The sequence below is a fragment of the Canis aureus genome, chromosome 11 (assembly GCF_053574225.1).
Source record: "Canis aureus isolate CA01 chromosome 11, VMU_Caureus_v.1.0, whole genome shotgun sequence".
NCBI classification, from domain to species: Eukaryota; Metazoa; Chordata; class Mammalia; order Carnivora; family Canidae; genus Canis; species Canis aureus.
The window spans coordinates 5,523,187-5,543,494 of NC_135621.1; the positions used below are offsets into that span (position 1 = coordinate 5,523,187).

Below are 20,308 nucleotides of genomic sequence, written 5' to 3' on the forward strand. Positions count from 1 at the left end.
AGGGCCCAGTAGTCAGGAGTTGTTTATAAACTAGTGTAAAAGGCGTAAAATACCACAGATTACATAATCTGGCTTTAGAACCCCAGTACCCTTCAATATGTTCCTCCCACTGGGGATTGCCACAAACCCTGTATGGTCTTTTTTCCCCACTACTGATACAACTAACACAATAAGAATGTTGAAATGTGTTTCTCAGGAAGCAGGGAACTTTCTTTCTCTGGGCCCCACCCAAAGACAGCAGCTTTTGCATCCCTCAGTCTATGGGCCAGAGCAGTATCTAAAGCTGTAAAATATGTTGCCTACAAAACTCAAAGAGGCAAACAGATGACATTCTCCCCTTTTCATGGTAGGAGGTGCAAAGTGTAATAATTTGTTTTGTAGGGGATATCCTGGCACATTGTGAAACACTAGACTCATAAATTTTAGAGAGTAGAAGATTCCTTTTTTTTTTTTTTTTAAGATTTTTATTTATTTATTCATGAGAAACACACAAACAGAGAGGCACAGACAGAGGCAGAGGGAGAAGCAGGCTCCATGTGGAGCCTGATGTGGGACTTGATCCCAGGTCCCCAGGATCATGCCCTGGGCTGAAGCCAGCACTAAACCGCTGAGCCACCCGGGCTGCCAGAGAGTAGAAGATTCCTAAGTGTGTTTATCTCACATCCATGTGACTTGTCAAGAATTCTAGCATACTTGTCATTTTTTTTGGCCATTTGGCCTGAAAAATCTAATGCCATTAATGTAATAGATCAGTAGGCAGATCTGTAGGATATCCAGATGGTCAGATCTCTTCATTCTAGATCATGGGAGAAAACAGGAGAGTATCAGAGCCTTGAAATAAAACTCTAAATGCGTATTATTGGTCATTCCATATGAATGTGAACTGGTTTCTCATCCTCCTCTAAATGACATGGAAAAGAATGTACATACCATAGTCAGTGACCTCATGCCATGTATTTGAAGCTGGATTCATCTGCTCTAGCAAAGATAACGATTTCTGCCATGGCGACAACAGTAGCCACTACTCCATTGTTGAGCTTGTGGTAGTTTATAATCATCTTTCAGAAATTATTTATTTTCTGTAGGTGCTAACTCAACTCATTAAATGGTATCACCATCCTTTCTTCCTTTAGGCCTTTAAGGGTGGCACTGATCTCCTTAACTCTCCCCCTCCTCCTTACCATGTGCTGTTTTTTATTCTTATCATGATTAGAAGGGGATGAGTTAGTTTCTAGGGCCTTTACTTGAACTTTCCCTCTATAATAACTTGTACCTCAAAGACCAAGCATTCAATGTGGGAGTTACTCCCCAACTATCCAGTGTTTAAATCCTAGATGGGAAATGACCACTGTTGAATGGGTACATTGACTCAGTGAATTTACTGTAAGCTGGATGTTGGCAACACTTAATTTATTATCTGGAGACCATATGCCCAAAGTCTAAGAAGGAGTGTGATGATATGTTGAGTTTTGGGGTGTCGGTGTCCACTCATTAACTCTCTCCTTCAGTCCTCATGATATCTGAACTTCTTTCTTTCCCATTGAAGAAGCTGTGGCTCCTTTGGGGGAAAGCCTAGGGGGAACCGCTCAAGTATACTTGTGATAGTGTTGCAGGGTTATTTCTCCTAGGAACCAGCCATCTCTCTGACCAGTGCTACAATTCCAGGTCTGGAAATAGGGAAATAATTTGTGGTGTGTGTTTTTGTTTGTTTGTTTGGTTGATTTTTTTTCAGTTGGCTGCCCTCCACGTCCCCTCCCAGTGATCCAACTTTGATTTCTTCTCCTGGTTCAAGATGCCCTTGTCAGCTGCCCATCTATTATGCCCATTGATACTTCATGTTCTATTAATTGTTTTAATAACTTGCTGTGAATGCACCCTCCTGGGATGCCAGACCAAACTTATTAGTCATTACAATTATCAGCATGTCCTGAGTTCTGGAAGTTAAGCATTGTTATCTATAGTATTTGGGGATCATATCAGCCCCACTGTTAACAGTGAGCCTAGTCCTGGAATGTTTCCACTGAACATTCTATTGATGCTGGTGCCCCTCTTACCAGCATGTTCCTCATGCCATTGGTCAATACTGTGCGGTACAGGCCTTCCTGTAGAATATCTACATACTCTTGAGCTTCTCTTGAGAATGCTAAGCACTCATCATGGGCTATCGCTTTTTTCTACTTTCCTAATACCCTTTGTAGTAGAGAGTTCATACCAACTCCTGATGCAGGTGCCACCATGAGAATGCTCTTTTGGGTTCCTGTACCCAACTTGTTTGTGTGTGTGTGTGTGTGTGTGTGTGTGTTTAGGCTTCCCTACACACAACAAGCAATTCTCAGACACCAGCAAAGTATCCGAGAATTCAGCTCAATTCTGAAACTATTTGCGTAGATACAGAATCAGATTCCACAGGCACAGGGCTTGGTTCTACAAGACTGCCTTCTACTTCAGATGACAAGAGCAAGCCCAGGCTGTCATCCATGCTTCTGAATGACTGGCTATAAACCAGAGGCTCCGATAACTCCTCCTTGGGTTTGATTATTTTGCTAGTACAGTTCATAGAACTCACAAAACCTGTTAGCTGACTGGATTATCAATTTATTGCAATGGATATTAAAGTAGCAAATCAACAGCCAGATGAACAGATATATAGGGTGAGGTCCGGAACAAAGGAGCTTCTATCCTTGTAGAGCTTGGAACTCAGCATGGTGCCACATGGAAGCATTTCATTTCTTCAACCTGGAAGCCTCTGACCCCCTTCCTTTTAGGTTTTATAGGGGTTTTGTTACACAGGCATGATTGATTAACTCAGTGACCATCGATGATTGCTTTAATCTTCAATCTCTTTCTCTCTCTCTTTCTGGAAATCAGGGGGTAGAACTGAAAGTTTTAACCCTCTATTCAGGATTGGTCCCCCTGGCAAACAGCCCTCATCCCTTGGTTCTTTCCAAAAATCATCTCATTAACTTAAACCCAATTATGGTAGAAAGGGGCATGTTATAACAAGACATCCATTGCACTTTTATGGCTGAGGCATTTTCAGGAGCTGAGGACAAGAGACCAAACAGTATAACAAAAGATGTTCTCATCACTCTTATCGCTCAGGAAATTTCAGGGGTCTGGGGACAAGAAAGTCAGGAATTATGAATGAAGATCTTGCATACATGGTTATCTGAGTGACCAAATATATATATTTCTTATAAATCACAATATGGCAACTGCCAAGTCAATCAACTTTTTACTATTTAATGTTTTGACTCCCTTGATTAAGCATCCTTAGAACCCAGTCACATAAGCACTCCCCCAGTTTCACTGGCCAAGTCTAACTGCTTTGGGGTAGGGTTTCTGTTTTCCTAGTAGATACTGTTTTCTTCATACATCTAAACAGTATGATACTTAGTTCTCACTAGTGCACACCTTCCACTGGCATGTGCCCCAACACTGCTGAAAAGTTTTAACAAATGGACCACCACCCTGTTCCAGAAGCTGATTGTGATGGGGTCCTCCCTGCCAGTGAGGTGATGAATAATGCAGCTCTAAAAGCCTATATAGTTAGTTGCATTCACAGACCCCTTCTGATACCAACTTTCAAAGGTTGGATTACCTACAAGCAGATTCTGAGAAGTTTGGGGTGCAACGTACTCATTAAAAATCAACACCTAAGAAAGGAACGAGGGCTTGGCAGGCGTGGGCAGAAGAGGAAATCAAACTGTGACAAAACTCAGCAGGGATCTCTGCAGCCAGCACTACCCACCAGGATATTTCACATTGGGCCCAAATGACTGGTTTTTATACATTTACCACACTTAGTCAACAGCTATCCAAAAAAAGGAGGTGACATCAGAAGATGTGACTTCCTGCAGCTACACAGAATGTGAAGTTGCTGACGTGTGGGGGATGCCTGCTAACCACAATGTGCATGTGGGATCTTGGAAACACAGAGGTGTTTAACTCATGGTCTAAAGTTTCCAAAAATAGTAGGTAAAACAAAACAGAACCAAGAAACACTGACCGTGACTTGCTAGTTAACAGCAGAATGTGGAGGAGACACTGAGTAACTCTGAGTTTAGGTCAATCTCCACCTGGGTCTTGGAAGGCCAGCTCTCACTCGGCTGCCTTTTGGACACCCATCAACTGTAAGAATCGTAAGCCATATGGAGAAGCCATGTTTCAGTGCTCCCATTAGGAGACATGGGCAGGCCTAGACTTTGACTCAGTCTTGCCCAGGAACCAGACACATGATTGAAGAAGCCCCTAAATGATATTAGGACCCTGTGTTCCATTCTTTCTAATTGAGCCTCTAGACATTATAGAGCAGAGACAAGCCATCCCTGTTTTGCAAACAGAATCCATGAATGTAATGAAATTGTTGTTGATTTATAGTAGAGTTTTAAGTTTTTCATATAAAAATAGTAACCAGAACAGAAAGGAAGGAAGAAAAAGAGGGATAATCTTTACAGATCCCATACCTAGATCCGCACCTAGGAAAAGAGATAAAATTCTCCAGACTAGTTATGAGGAAGAATTTTATTCTCAAGTTATAATTTGTTTGAAAGACAGAGGCAAAGAATATCATTTTATGTACTACTCTACCAGTGGATCTGTAGCTCCTGTATAATAAATGATTTTTCTTATAGTTACTCAAATATACATGTGTAATCTTAACTGAACAGGAACTTACTGGAGTATGAAGCCAAGAAGTGATTAATTTTTCTTTATAAAACTATTTCTTTTTTTAAAGATTTTATTTATTTATTTGAGAGAGTGAGCAAGAGAGAGAGAGAGAGAGCGAGAGCGAGCTTGAGCAGGGGAAGGGGAGAGGCAGAGGGAGAAGCAGACTCCCTGCAGAGCAGGGAGACTGATATCTGGGCTCAGTCCCAGGACCTTGTGATCAGGACCTGAGCCAGAGGCAGACGTTAAACCAACTGAGCCACCTAGGCACCTCTATCAAACTGTTTCTGGATTTTACAATCATCTGATTTGTTCTTTAAAAAATTATTAAGGAGATACACTTAAATATCAAATCTTAATTAATTTTACATTGAGTGTTCTCATAATTCAAATGATATCAAATCAGTTTGTTTTACTTAGTTATTTTATTTTGGAGGGATTATTTCCTAAATATGTACATATTTTCCATATGATAATACCATCTTTCATTTCTGTTAAGCTTTCTAATTTAGAAAGCAATTCCATTCACATTGTCTGGTTGACCCTTCTTAATAACCAAATCAAATTTTTACTACTTATGAAGAAAGTAAAGTTTAAACCGATTTGTGTCTTTGCCAAATTAGTGCATTAATGCAGTGCCCAACTAGGCCTATATCCAGTTATTCAGATGCTAAGTATCTGAAATACTCATTTCAGACACTCTATTGCTTTTTTTTAAGTTTTTATTTTACGTATTAAAAATCAAACTTGATATGATAACACATGTCCACAGAAATACTTTCGTTTAAATATGTATAGAAGCAAGTAATAAAAATCATCCGAATATCCATCAACATGCATGTGAATTGAGAAAGAATTTGTGGCATTTCCACACAATAGAACACTACTCAGCAGTGAAAAGAACAAACTACTAATGCATACACATGACACAATGGATAAATTAAAGATAAACATGCAGAATGAAAAAAATCAGTTACAGAAGTGTAGAGAGTATATCATTCCAGTCACATAACATCTAGAATAGGGAAAACCTGCTAGGCTATGATGATAAGAACCAGATCGATGATTGCTTGGGTTTCATAGAATATTGTCTAATAAGAGCAAGAGGGAACTTCCTGGGATGACGGAAGTTCTCGAAATTTCGATCTGAGTAGCGGTTAAGATTCATCTAACTGTACACTTACAGTGCAAGCATTTTAATGCATGTAAGTTATACTTCAATACAAGTATATGTAACATGAAATAAAGCTGGTATATTGACAGAGAAATCCACAATTTGTGTTTCAGTCTTTGGCATCATGAAAGGAAGCTCCTTCTCCTCCACGATGGGTACTGAGCAAGAACTCTACATGTCTTTTTTGAAACATATTTTTGAATCTGCAGATAAAATTCAACTCACTGACTAGGGTGGTGTATTCCAGTTTAAATAATAAAAAAAAAAAACTACAAAGAATATTATTCAAAAAACCTAATATCCCAGTATTTATACTCTAGTATGTATGTATGTGTATGTATGAAAAACATAACTATGCAGTGGCTGTAATCACAGCATTAGGGTTATAATCAGTCTGAAAATTAAATAAATAATGTATAGGCTTTTTGAGAGAAGCATTACTTTCATTTGAAAAGTTTATTGCAGTGCCCGGCAGATTGCTTAACAAATATGCCGAATGAATGAAGCTCATTGAAGATAAGCATTTCAAAGTCATTGTTGGATTTCTTGACTCTGGATCTGTATTGAGAAATGAAATTTTGGTGGGCCAAGATTAAAAAAAAATAGAAAATCAATAAACTTCAGGTGGCCACCTACATTGCTAGGCTCTGGTCCAGATCATAGGGCCTAAGGCATAATCACATTTTGTGGATTTGACATGGATACCTCATTTCATGTAACTGATCTCATACAGATTATTTCTTGGGAAAAGATTTGTAACGAGTGATTGTTGAAGATCACTATCAACAAGATCCCAGAGAAATTAGCCAACAGTAAGAAATCAATCACCATTACATAGCAAAACGGCACAAAACAAATATGTAGTTTGGGTCAGTTCCTGGCAGAGAGAAAGCAGAAAAAGAGTTCCTGAATGAAAAACCAAACAGCAATATGGCCTGAACTTCAGCTAAAGAAGCCAAGAAAGGGCAGCTGAAAATGTAGCTTACTGAGAAGCAGGTAGCTGAGTTTTTTAGCATGAAACTCTCTGGTAACCTGGGAGGCATTATGTAAATGCAAACAGTGACTCAACCTTCAAGGACATTCCAGGCACAGGACAAATTACACAATGTTACAGGCAAAGCTAGTAACTTTATGGTTGCGATATATAAAACACATCCTGATCAACACTACAGACCAAAATATAAGTAAATACCTATTTTTTTGTTAATTAGGAACAAAACTCTACCATACATAAATATTTTCATTTATTAAAATTATGCATAATCTCTGTGGATCTTTGAAGTGCCTGAAAGTGCCACAGAGATTTAGAAAGTGAAGCTAAGATTAAGTGACCCATCTAGGACTATATGCACAGGAAAAGGCACTGGAACCTAGGTTCCTTGGTACCATACTGAGTCATCAGTGTTTTATTTTTAAAAATTCATTAAATATTAAACAATTTTAAGGCACTAGTTACAAGATTCCTGCCAGAAAGGTTTACAGTTTATAATGAAAACTTTTAATCAAAGTTTCTAATTTTATATGCTTTCAGAATAATTAAAATATTCAGGGTTGCCTGTCTGGCTCAGTCCACAGCGCATGCAACTCTTGATCTCCTGGTTGTAAATTCAAGCCCCAGGTTGGGGTAGAGATTACCTAAAAATAAAATCTAAAAAAAAAAAAAAAAAAATATATATATATATATATATATATATATATATATAGAAACATATTTTTGAATCTGCAGATAAAATTCAACTCACTGACTAGGGTGGTCTATTCCAGTTTAAATAAAAAAAAACTACTATATATATATATATATATATATATATATATATATATATATATTCAAATGAAGGCATCTATAAGACACTTGCAATTAGAATTCATTAAACTCACTTGATGGATAGCATTAAATAAAATGTAAAATTAGAAAAATGCCAATGGATAGGAGTTTGAATGCAGAATCTCTTCTGGAGTCCCAAAGGTCATTTATTTTACCAAAAGACCTCTCTGCGTAATTGTATACTTATGGAAAGTTACACCATATATAACAATGTCCGACATAATTGTTTTCTCTCTCTTTTTTTTTTTTTAAGATTTTATTATTCATGAAAAAGAGATGGAGCAAGAGCAGAGAGAGAGAGAGAGAGAGAAGGAGGGAGAAGCAGACTCCCTGCTGAGCAAGGAGCCCTACATGGGGCTCATCCTCTAGGATCATGGCCTGAGCTGAAGGCAGACGCTTAACCCACTGAGCCACCTAAGAGTCTCTCTCTTTTTTTATTTTTTTGTGAAAGGAGACTAGATTTGCATTCTCCACAATTCTATGGGAAGCTTCCACAGAAGATATTCCCAAAGTAGACAACATGGGTATACTCAAGACATAAATTTACAGGCAGTGGAAATATTTCTTTCATATTTTGCACATTCTATGAAATCAGGTCAGAGCAATCATATTCTCGGCTGCTAGCCAGCCACAATCTCAGCCACTGTATGCTGCCCACTGGATGGCAGGTAGGTACATGGTTCTTTTCACTCAGGGTAATATTTGGGCATTTGGCTTTTTGCTCTTACTTAAAATCAATCTATTGTGTGTAGTTTACACACACACACACACACACACACACAGTCTACTTTGGTCTCACAGTCTTGCCATGAAAAGGCCATTAAATATCAATTTTGAGTTGTGAAGTATCTATTTTTAGCCTTGACATAAGAACACATTATACACATTATAGCATTCTCTTAAACTCACTGTTTCATTGGGTCTTTATTCCATTACGATTTATTTTATTTTTTTAAAGATTTATTTATTTATTTATTTATTTATTTATTTATTTATGATAGACATAGAGAGAGGGGGAGAGAGAGGCAAAGACACAGGCAGAGGGAAAAGCAGGCCCCATGCCAGGAGCCCGAGGCTGGACTCGATTCCAGGACTCCAGGATTGCACCCTGGGCCAAAGGCAGGCACCAAACCGTTGAGCCACCCAGGGATCCCTCCATTTCGATTTATAGTCTTACTAAGTAACATCACGTATTGGTCAGAATACTTAGGTTATGTTCTCATAACTAATAATGCCCAAAATATCAGTGGCTTAACACAATAATGGTTTCTTGCTCACACAAAGTCCAGTGCAAGTCAAGGAATCCTTCTTTATCTCTTAATGACTCTGTTTTATAGCTGTTCCATCTAAAACATGAGACTGAGAAAGGCAAAAATGGAGGAAGCACACGAGCTCTTAACTTCTTTGCCCAGAAATGATATATGTCACTTGCATCTATACTTGTTAGAACTAGTCACATGGCCCCAATATAACTATAAGAGAAGCTAGGAATAGCCTTGTCATGCAGATCATGGATAGTGTGAGCATCAACAGCCTCCACCATATAACTGTTCCTTAAAATCACACGATCATTTCTTTCCTCTAGTTGGCAAACATTATTACCTTGTATCTGCAAGAATTTGTGCCAGATACTGGAAGACTGCAAAGACGAATAAAATGTCTTCTCTGCCCTCCAACAACCTAATAGATCGGGGTGACAGAAAAAAAAATATTTTTGTAAAGTAGAAAGAAGATGTCCCAAACAGAAGCATACACCATGTTCTATGAAAAGGAAAACCGAGGAAGATGGAATTAATTCTTATTGAAGGAATCCTTGAAGTGCTAGAGAAGTGATGACATATTTGCGGGACCTTGAAGGTAAAACAAGGCTCAGCCAAGTTTGATATGGAAAAGAGAAAATAGGGAATGCAAAAAGTCAGCAATATGTGAGAAGATATGGCATGGCTGAGGAATGAAGAACCTGAGGGTTCACAGCTGAGGGTAGAGAACCTAGAATTTGAGGCTGTGGGTAGACAGTGGAAGACATTTGAGCTTTATTAGTTTATATGCTATTTATGTTTTTACTAGTTTACTTATTTGTGGAAAATGGGTTGCTAGTATATGGAGCATATTGCTGTTCTTTGTTTCTCCACTGTTATTTCATCTCATGAATAGAAATTCAGGCCAACAAAATTAACCAAAACCATTTCAAGTTCTGATCCTATGGATTGCCTTTTCTCTAAATTGTTTTCTCTTCTCAGCTTCTGGATAATATTAAGACTATAAGTCATAGGATAAATTGACTGGATTTATTCCCACCTAATTCTCCTTTCAGCTTCCTTTCTAATACAATCAAATATTTATGTAGCATGACTAGCCATAGCAATAAGGCAATTTAAAGATGAATCCTCAAATACTAACACTGGGGTAATAGGTAAATTGGATCCAGAGTTTTAATTGTTGGAAAAACAAGACTTAAAAGAAAACTACAGTTATGATTCATGCATTCATGCATGCTAGTTAGTGACGTTTAGGAATCTGACAATGAGTTAAATAGACCAAGAACATGGGTCTGTAAAAACAAGCAAACAAATACAGAAAAAAAAAAAAAAAGAGAGAGAGAGAGAGAGGGAGAAAAAAAAATCAAAAAGAAAGTAGAGAATAGGGTCAAAATTCAGGAAAGTTTTGGTCTTCTTTCTCTTCTTTGAAAGGAAATGAGTAATGAATGAGCAGGAAAAATGTCAATAGCAAACACTCAAGAACATGACCTGGAGATGTGTCTTACTTAGTGTTTTCTTTTCAAACTTTAACATTATTTTTTCTTATGAAAATGAAGTGTCTATAGTCACTGTTAGACATTCTATTACTCTCGTATGCCTATCACATTTTATATAAATGTCATTTTACACATTTTTAGTCCAAGAAAAGCTAGTCCTTTCTGGAATTTTCTGCCTTAGTTCCTTAGTTTCCAACATCACTCCCTCTGTAAAATGTCTTCCAAACTCCCAAACTTCCAAGCTCCCTCTGTAAACTGCCTAATAATAGGCAACATTTATTCACTCATATTATCTACCATCTACTACACATGTATCATCTCACCTAAATCTTACGACAGCAATAATGGGTTGATATTGCTTCTATTTTGTAGCTACAGAAACTACCATTCCAGTTTTGTAATAAGCCCACAAACCAGCTGTGGCCGAAGCAAGGCAATGTGAATTTAGCTAAGTGACTTAATTTGTGAAGGGGGGCAGATAATGCCACCGCCAAATATGCCACTTTGGCACAGTGATTATTTTGAATTAAAGTTACTTGGGAAACAGCCAGTGCCAGGAGGACACTCTGAGCACCCCCCCCCCACCCCTCCCCACCCCTGCCTTTGTCCCCCTGAAAAGAGGAAGTAAATCTCCCACGTGAAGTTGCCCTCCCAGTACCAGGAGGCAGAGAGACCCCTTATCACCAGACACAGAGAATTCAGGGCTGAGAAGAACGTATAAACAAACCTTGTCTGCTTCGGTCACTTTTGAGTCCCATATTTTTATGGGCTCCTAGATTTTTCTCCTGTTAATCTGCTTTATGTCAGTGTACTTGTGAGGCCAGCCAAAGAACATGGAAGGGAAGAAGAAAAAAGTCTTCCTCCACTCCACTATACTTGTCAATTTCCAAATTCGTAAAATGTGAGAAATCCTAGTATTCATCTAACAGGGTTATTGTATCAATTGAAGTAACCCATAAAAGTGCTTAGTTAGGGCAGGGCTTGACAATGATACGCACTTAACACATAAGCGTAATTATTACTGTTCCTTTTCTTGCCATTTGTTTCCTGTCCCTTTGGCTTCAAAGCTTCAGTTATTTCAACCAAGTTATCTCGGCCTCTCATAAATGATTTCAGTTCTAGAATAAATAAGAAGAGCTTCCGGGAAGTTATTTTAAGACCTAGGATTAGCATAACTTTTTCACTTTTCAGGAGCAGAGATGTGTGTGTAACGTAGGTGAGGGTCTGCTAAGTCGCCAGAAACAGGGCAACAGGAATTCGCAAGTTCAAGCCCGCGTTGCTTTAAAGGTTCCTTTTTGTGTGAGCGGGACTTCAGCTGTGAAGACGTTTAAGGAACCTGATCTCTGGTGTCACCAAACGTTCAGTCCCGGCCCTTCCTCTTTCCGGCTGCCCCAAGAGTGTTCTGGACGGTGGAGGAAGGAAAAAGAGGGCAGAGGAAACCAGACCGACGGTTGTGGAATTGGCGCGAGCCCGGGCACGGCTCGTGGGCAGGTCGGACGCGCCCTTGGCGGAGTGAAGGGATTCGGGGGCTACGATGCAGCGGCCGGTGCACGGGGCTTTCCTTCGCCTCTTTCCTGGTTCGGGGTCTTCTTGCGCTAGTTTTTGTGCCCCGCGCCCCACGGGGTGAGGGTTAGGTTTCCCTTAGGTGTCGTGGTGGGGGGCCCCATCCCCAGCACTGCCGCTCCTCCCCGCGCCCGGGAACACCTCGGTCCCAACGGCGGCCCCCGGACACCTCCACGGCCGGGACGGGATGTCCGACCCGCGCCCCCCCGCGCCTCCCTCCCCCCGCCCCCCGCCCCGCTCCCGGACTCCCCGCCTAGCTCGCTGCCGCCCCCAGCTACGCCCCGGAGTCCCCGCGCCCCGGGCCCGCGTCCGCGGGGGCACAGCCGCGGGGAGCATGCTCAGTCGGCCCCGAGTCGCGGGGCGGGGCGGGGCTCCCCCTTCCCCTCCCCCCTCCCCGCGCGCGCTCCCGGGCACCCACTGGGGCGCTCTCGGGCCGCGCCTCCCTCCGCCTCCCCCCCGCCCCCCCGGGCCGCGGGGCGAGGACGAGTCCAGGGACATAAATAAATAAATAATTCCATCCACGCGGTGGCGGCGCGGCGAGGCGGCGGCGGCGGGGGCGGCGGCGCCCCGGGGTGCGGGACGGCGGGTGAAGTAAGTGCCGCGGGCGCGGGCGCGGGGAGGGGAGGGGAGGGGGGAGGGGAGGGGAGGGGAGGGGAGGGGAGGGGGGAGGGGAGGGGCGCGGGGCCGCACGCCTGGGTCAGGGCAGCGCCCCGGGGCCCCGCGGAGGCACAGCCCCGGTCCCCGGGCGGCCGCGGGAGGGCGCGCAGGGCAGGGGCGCGCAGGGCAGGGCGCCGAGGGGCCCCGGGCGGGGAGGGGGGGACGGCGGGTCCCGTGCGGGCCGGGGCAGCCCCGGGCGCGGCGGGGGGGGGGGGGGGCGGCAACGGGGCGGAGGCGTCGCGGTCCCCTCCGGCTGCAGAGCGGGGCGCGGGGGGCCTGCGTGGGGCGGAGGGAGCGCGGCCGCGACCTGACGGGCTGCACACGGCCTCGGCGGGGGCGGCCGGGGCGGGCCGCTTTCCGGGGGCTGCGGGGTTTGGGGTCTACTGCGGGGATGTGGAAGTCGCACACGCGCGCACGCGCACACCGAGGAAGCGAGCCGCGGTTTCCCCGCAGGTGACTCCGCCAGGAGCAGAGGCGCCCAGTGGGTTGGGTCGAGGGAGGCCGCTGGTGTTTGCAGGAGAGCTCGTAGCCTACGTCCTCGCCCCCCTTCCCGGTCCAACAAGAGGCGCCGTGGAGCCGTAGGAGAGTGAGCCCGGGTGAGGGCAGCAGCCTGGGGGGCCCGGCGGGGACGCGGGACGCCCTTCCCTGGCGCCGCTGCCTTGGCCGCACGCAGGTGAGCGCAGAAGCGCTGCAGACCTCGGGGTGAACTCCGGGAGCCTCCAGCTCCAAGCGTGCATTTCCAGGGAGCGGGGCTGAGACCCAGGGCTGAGACCCAGAGCCCGAGGGGGGTTGCAGACCGTGGAAGAGGGAGCCAGGAGGTCAACAAGGTGACCCTTCTGGGCTCCTCGTAGAGCGATCGCAGCTCCACTTTGTGCTTCTGAACACACTGCCCTGAAAGCAATCTAAGCGGGCAGGCAACCGAGTGATTCAGTGAAAGGGAAAGATTATTACCTTAAGCAACTCGGTGTGTTGTGTAACAACTCATAAAGTCAGAGGCGGTTGGGGCTTTTTTTTTTTTTTCCCCCAAAACTCACATCAGCAGTTTGCAGTTACATACTGCTTTCCCCCCCAGGGAGTGTTTTAATAATGGTAAGTGATCTGGAGTTTTAACGTTGGTTTCCCAATATTCAAGCTCTTGAATCCTCCCATAAATGCTCAGCCTCTTTCTGGAGACGCATGGACTCTTTTATAATATCTGGCTTACATTTTCACCCGGGAGCCCTCCTGAAGGGAAGAAGGGCAGACTGACCTATAGAAATATCTTTTATCCAGAGTCATATTCCTGGATCATGAGTCTGGAATAAAAGGAGACTCTTGCATTTACTTTTACGTCTCTCTTCATTCACTAAACTTTTTTTTTTTTTGAGATATTCAGAGTTAGACACAGACTTCAAGGTCAATTTCGTACTTTTGTAAGGTTAAGTAATTATTTAACAATCTCCTCCTCGGTTTTTCTTATCCCTACAATGTGGTTGGTGCTACCTACCCTAAAGTGCTATTATGAGGAATAACATACAGAGAAAACAGCTAAAATACAGACTAGCAATTTTTGAACCCCTTGCACCATTCCAGACACTGCACTGTGGTTATCAAGATGGATGAGGCTGACATTCCGCTCTCAAAAAATTCACATGTGGCCATCCGGGTTAATCTTCCTCCTATACTTTTGTTGTTGTCAAAAAAATTAAAAGTTTTTATTTAAATTCCAGTTACTTAACGTACAGTGTAATATTAATTTCAGGTGTATAATATAGTGGTTCTACACTTTCATACAACACCCGGTGCGCATCACAATATCCTATTAGCTTTTTACCAATTTCCTTCTCAATGGAGCAAAGGAGACGTATATCTTACTAACTTGAAAGGGATTTTGCTGTTGTAAGAAATAAGAACTACTAAAAGGCAATTTGAGAAGGGCACCCCACCTCAGAAACTGGTGTGTGCAGCCCATTAGTTTGCCTATTGAGTACAGATAGGAAGTGGAGGGTTTTCTTCTTGCCTTGGGGGAAAGACACTCTTTCCTTGGAAATTATCCTTACCAATGACTTGATTTCCATTTTTTTTTGGAAGAAGAGGCTGGCCTGCAATTTCTATACTTTGGACAGAGTACAATCCACCTACTCTGAGAAGCCCAAGAGTATAGTATTATAGTATCTCTGTAATGGTTACCAAGTTCTCTGCATTGTGCTCCTACTTTCTTTAAGTCTGTTGGTTTAGGCACAAAGAGTTAACTTGTTCAGGTTGCACAGCTGGAGGCCCAGGTCTCTGGGACAAAGGAGGGAAGAGGGTAAAAGCAGGACCTCTGTAGCCTGGTCAGTCTGGGTTTTCATCTTGGCTCTGCCATTTACTAGCTAGGACAAATTTCTAAACCTCTCTAGGTCTTGATTTCTTCATGTGTGAAGACTTCCCAAAAACTTTCTTCATGTACAAAAAGAGGATAATTCAATTTCACATAATGGGAGCAAAGATCAAATGAGATAATACCCGTGAAACGCTGCTTAGCACTGTGCCAACCACGTGCATTATGGCAGCTAGTGGCACATATTAAATATGTGGCCTTGAGGCTCTTAGGCTCTTATCAGGATGACTGGTTTATTCTTCTTAATAGATATTTGAGAACCCTTAGAAGTGCCGTGTTTCCCATTAGACGGCCTACCGGAGTTGGATTGTGTCATAAACTGTTACACGGACTCTCATTGTCTGAGGTCATTTTGGTTTGTCACAGGCTTTCTCAAAACTGGATCAAAGTGATTAGGAAACTTATTGAGAAACAACTGTACACCAAGTCTCAGTCAGAAACAGACCTTAAAAAAAAATTAAAGAGAAAGCGTTGTTTTCTCAATTGGTCCCCAAAATAGTGATCCCTGGGGTCTAGTCTGCCTAGTTGGGGGAATCCAATCGTTTACAATCATAATGTGAGAGAATAGCCTAATATGGACGATTGTCTAGAGAAAAAACAAAACATTTACCCTATATACATGGCAGCTGCTAGTAAACAAGAAGGGGTATGAGCATTTATGTATAAAATAATCAAGAACACTGGGGAAAGAATTAACCACAAGTTACACAAGTTGAACTTGACTATAATAAAACTAGTCCAGCTAGCACTGGACTGAGTGGTAATGGGGTGCACCAGAGACGTTTTCAACATATTCATAAATATCAGTGTTAACAGTGATGCCAGTATTTTTGAAAACATTTTCTTGTCCGAATACAAAAATCTCTTGCAAATGTTTTCATTAATATTCATTGAAATCCCAAATGAGTTCGTGAAAATCTTGCAGGGCGTTTGAGTGACAGCTAGGCAATGCTGGCATAAAGATACTTGTGTTAAAACTTTTGTGCAGTTAGGATAGCCTTATAAAAATTGACATATGCGATTCAGTTATCTAAACTGATAATTTTTGGTAATACTTAGCTTTAAAACAGCAATTTTTTGATTAGAAATATTTGGTTCAAATGGTAAACACAAAAATATTTGTTTAGAAAAATGAAGATCTGCATAAAGTGTTGGTAGTTTTTAGAAAATTCTCTTGTGTCACTGTTTCCTTACCTGATAACATGATAAATGTGTTCTTATTAATCATCTATACCCCTAAACAGATTCTGATTAGAGCTAATATGCAGATGAATTATAAATGATAAGAAGAAGCTGCCCTGCCAAGTAATTTACTTGCAGACCACTTTCTTTTGGAACTAGATTAGATAAGAATAAACAGCAAAACTAAAAGGCATGAATTTACTTGAACAGTTTCTAAGGGATGAACTGTAAAAGTGATACTTGCCTTATTTTAAATCTGATGCTCCGAAATTTCAGAATCCAAAGTTCTGTCGGCTCTTCTCAACTATGCAAAAGGTGTATTCAGTGATAAACAGCATCATGTGACGTGTGACCGTGTTTCCCAACAGGTGATACTGTTGGCATTTTGGCAGGACACCTCTTTGTGTGGGAATGCCTCTTTCACTGCAGGACATTTAGTGTCTATGACCTCTGTCCTCCATATGCTGATAGCTTCCCCTCAGTCATGGTGATTACCGAAAATGCCTCTGATGTTTAATTATACCTCCTGGAAGAATGGAATCAGATGCGGCTGAAAACTATTGGCGAATAGGATCAAATTGAGAATTTCTGAGAAAATTATCCTTGAGATCAGAGTATCTCCAAAAGCATCTTCTGCTTTTTCTTCAAAAGACAAGCTCATGTGAAAAGACCTGGATTTGAAGGAATAAGTTCTTTTTTGTAAGGTATAGTAAGTATAATCCTTTAATAATCAGGTTATCCTAGGTTCCAGACTCTCATTTGTTTTAAGCTGTCAGGCTTTGGCAATATGGGCACCTGTTGCTTCTTAAACTCCTGTTTTGGCTTCCAGGCACTCCTTGTTCTTCCTCTTACTTCTCTGACTGCTTATTTGCAGCTCCTTCTTTCCTTCTGCTTTTATCTCCTGCTCAGTTTTTCTTTTGTGTATATTCTGTTGATTGACAAAGCTCATCCTATGTGACCTCTGCTTTCTCTTTGGTAGGAATAACTCCGATGTCATTATCTTTAGCCTTGACCTTCGCTAAGCTTCAAGCTGACCTTCCCAAGTGCCTGCTGGACAGCTCCCCTTCCCTGTGCTGCTGACACCTTCAGCAACATCCTCTGGACTCTCTGTCTCCCTTCTTTCCTTTGCTCCTACTGCTGCTATTAATATTAGCATTCTAGTTTAGAAGGTTAGAGACTTCCCTCCTGGTCTTGCATCTCCAAGTCAGTTGCTGCGATCTGACAATTGTACAACCAAAATACTTCTTTCATATTTTGCTCTTTTCTGATGTTGCCACAGAGTTTGGGCACCTTTGACATACTCCCTAGAATCATGTCAGTCTGTTAGTGGCTCTTCTCGCCTCTAGCGTCTTACTCTATTACTTAATTCTGTCGTTTGTCACGACATAGTCTTATGGAAGTACACCTCCCTCTCTGATATGTTCCTAACACTTTAGTGACTTCCATTTCCTGGGTCTAAGGACTAGCATTTCAGTCCTTATAATTCCCAAAAAACTTTTCTGGGCTCATCTCCCACCATCATCATACTGGAGTCCAATTGAAATGTGCTTTCTGGCTCATTTATCTGCATTCCTTTTCCTGCCACCATACCTTTGGGCATGTTGTTTTTCATCTTAAAATGCTCTAACTTCCTATTTCCGTTTCTACTTTAATCTCCTCTTCATAACTGAACTTACACACCATATTGAAATTTCCTTTGATGCCCCTAGATAAGTAGAAAAAAAAACTTTTTAAAAAATTTTAGTAATGTTGCATTTGTAATCTGTCTTATTTGTTTTAAACATTTTATTATAATTGCATTTGTATAAGTCTTTAGTTTCTCTATATAGTACAGAGTTCCGGATGCCAGGTGTAATTATCTGTACTTACGTATCTTTTAACACTTTGGTGGAGTACAGAGTTGCAAGGAATTTAGAGGACTTCTGTTTCCTCCTGTTCCCTTTCATTTTTATGTACTTTAGCATCTTTAATAAACAACTGTCTATTGTTTAAGTGTACATGCTGAAGCAGTCTATTTTTTTAAGGCATTTCCAATTATGACAATGTTGTTGCTTCTACCTAGAGTTCTTACTTGGCGTTGAGGCCACACAAAATAAATCCCCCCTTTTTCTTTAAATTTTATTTGTTTCTTTGACACAGAGAGAGAGAGAAAGAGAGAACGCGAGCTCACAAGCAGGGGGAGGGGCAGGCAGAGGGAGTGGGGGAGGGAGAAGCAGGCACCCTGCTGAGCAGGGAGCCGGACATGGGGCTACCATCCCAGGACTCTGGAATCATGACCTGAGTAGAAGGCAGACACTTGACCGACTGAGCCACCCAGGTGCCCCAATCCCTTTGCATTTTATTGACCGCCTATACATATGTGGTGATAGCTTACATGTCTTATATTTTCTCTATAAATTTAACATATTCAGTCTTTCTACCTGCTGTTTTTATAACCTGGTTAGGGCCACTGTATTTTTGGAGGCATTCAAGTTTAGAAAAGTCTGCATAAGAAATTGGTGAGTTGAAAAAAAAAAGAAATTGGTGAGTTGTTACCTCAAATCAACCTCTGGAACTAGCATAAGTTGTGCTTATGATTTTCAGAGGCATAAGCAAGAACCGATTCAGGTCAAGTTAGTCTTGCTAAATAAGCTAAATTAAGCTTTGTTTGTATGACTAAACTGGCTTTGTCCACTCGGGAATTTTCAAGGCTGATCTCTGTTTTTTATTTTAATAATACTATTTAATTGCCTTCTGTGTGTCTGATTTTTATATATAATATCTCTAATTCTTATTATTACCATGTAAGATAGATTATATTCATTTACAGATAGAATAAAGACTCAGCAAAATAAGGCTGTCCATTAGGGAACCCCAAGAGTCAAGGCCTCAGTAGATGTTTTAATGCAGGTAAGATGCTAATGGCAACTAAATCTTGCTCCCATGTCTTAAATTATTTCAAATCAGTAAATAATTAGCATTGCTATATGAAGTACTCTACATGGAGAGCTTACCTTATACAAGGTATCATTCCTGACACCCTGAGGAGACTGTAATTTCGGAGATGTTCTCAATGGGTGTAGTAGGTATGAGTATAATCCAGAGTGGAATTGTCAAAATAAACAGTAGAGAGCAGTGATAGTCTGCAACAGAGGTTGACAAACTGTAGCCCTTGGGCCATATCTAGCCTGCTGCCTATTTTTGTTAATGAAGTTTTCCTGGAATACAACTACACCCATTTGTTTTTGCATTCTCGGTGGCCAATTAATTTCCTACTGCTGGATAGAGTTGACTAAGCCCATAAAACCTAAAATATTTACTATGTAGCACTTCGAGGAAAATGTTTGTTGATCCCTGCACTAGGATTTCAGAAGAGTGAAACTTTACTATGTAATAAAGGAATAAAAAAGGACTTTAATGAATGAAGTGGAATTTGTTTTAGAGCTCAGAGTATAGTCTTTAAGTGAAATTAGATGCTGAATGTAGGTGCCACAAAACTCAAAAGCAAAAGAAAACACATGGACAAATGTAAAAATTCACTGAACAAGGATCATAGCATTGTATATAATCCGTGTAATATTATAACAATTTGTGAGTGTACCTTTTGTAAGTATTCATCTAGAACAATGATTCTTAAACTTTTTTTTCTTTTTTAATTTTTATTTATTTATGATAGTCACACAGAGAGAGAGAGAGAGAGGCAGAGACACAGGCAGAGGGAGAAGCAGGCTCCACGCACCGGGAGCCTGATGTGGGATTCGATCCCAGGTCTCCAGGATCGCGCCCTGGGCCAAAGGCAGGCGCTAAACCGCTGCGCCACCCAGGGATCCCATGATTCTTAAACTTGATGAGACTTTTGAACCAATTGGTGAATTATTTATTTATTTATTTATTTATTTATTTATTTAGATTTTATCCATTCATTTGAGAGAAAGAGGAGGAGCAGAGGAGGAGGAGTAGAGATTGGAGGGGCAGAAGCAGAGGGGGAGGGGACTCCATGCTAAGCAGGGAGCCCAATGAGAGACTCTATCCCAGGACCCCTAAATCATGACCTCCTCTAAAGCCAAGAATTAGGTGCTTAACCGACTCAGTCATCCAGAGACCCCCAATTGGTGATTTATTTAAAGATTATATATATATATATAT

The 20,308-nt window shown here is 41.6% G+C and overlaps 1 protein-coding gene and 2 long non-coding RNA genes across 14 annotated transcripts in view; 2 read left to right on the forward strand and 1 right to left on the reverse strand.

Annotated features, from left to right (window-relative positions):
• Nucleotides 1-6,174, forward strand: part of LOC144323306 (uncharacterized) — a 132,827-nt gene extending 126,653 nt beyond the window's left edge. The window contains exon 3 of the long non-coding RNA XR_013388720.1: nucleotides 5,956-6,174. This is a non-coding gene — a long non-coding RNA (uncharacterized LOC144323306). The remainder of the gene's footprint in view (nucleotides 1-5,955) is intronic.
• On the reverse strand, nucleotides 454-19,340 carry LOC144323305 (uncharacterized). 4 transcript variants are annotated; one of them, XR_013388717.1, is made up of 4 exons: nucleotides 19,177-19,340; nucleotides 16,428-16,854; nucleotides 9,270-9,347; nucleotides 454-796 (listed from the first exon to the last, which is right to left on the reverse strand). It is a non-coding gene; the product is annotated as an uncharacterized LOC144323305 (long non-coding RNA). The 4 variants fall into 4 exon arrangements; XR_013388718.1 differs by lacking the exons at nucleotides 16,428-16,854; nucleotides 19,177-19,340 and adding an exon at nucleotides 11,150-12,159 and having other exon boundaries at nucleotides 456-796; XR_013388719.1 differs by lacking the exons at nucleotides 16,428-16,854; nucleotides 19,177-19,340 and adding an exon at nucleotides 11,759-12,156 and having other exon boundaries at nucleotides 456-796.
• The window catches only part of SLC16A7 (solute carrier family 16 member 7), a 170,354-nt gene continuing 161,816 nt past the window's right edge, over nucleotides 11,771-20,308 (forward strand). For 4 of the 9 annotated variants that reach the window (XM_077913617.1, XM_077913624.1, XM_077913615.1 and 1 more), the window contains exon 1: nucleotides 16,494-16,887. The gene's annotated coding sequence lies outside the window, so the exon portion shown is untranslated. Of the gene's footprint in view, nucleotides 11,914-12,440; nucleotides 12,577-16,493; nucleotides 16,888-20,308 lie in introns of those variants that run through there. The other 5 variants (XM_077913616.1, XM_077913625.1, XM_077913618.1 and 2 more) reach the window with 5 other exon arrangements.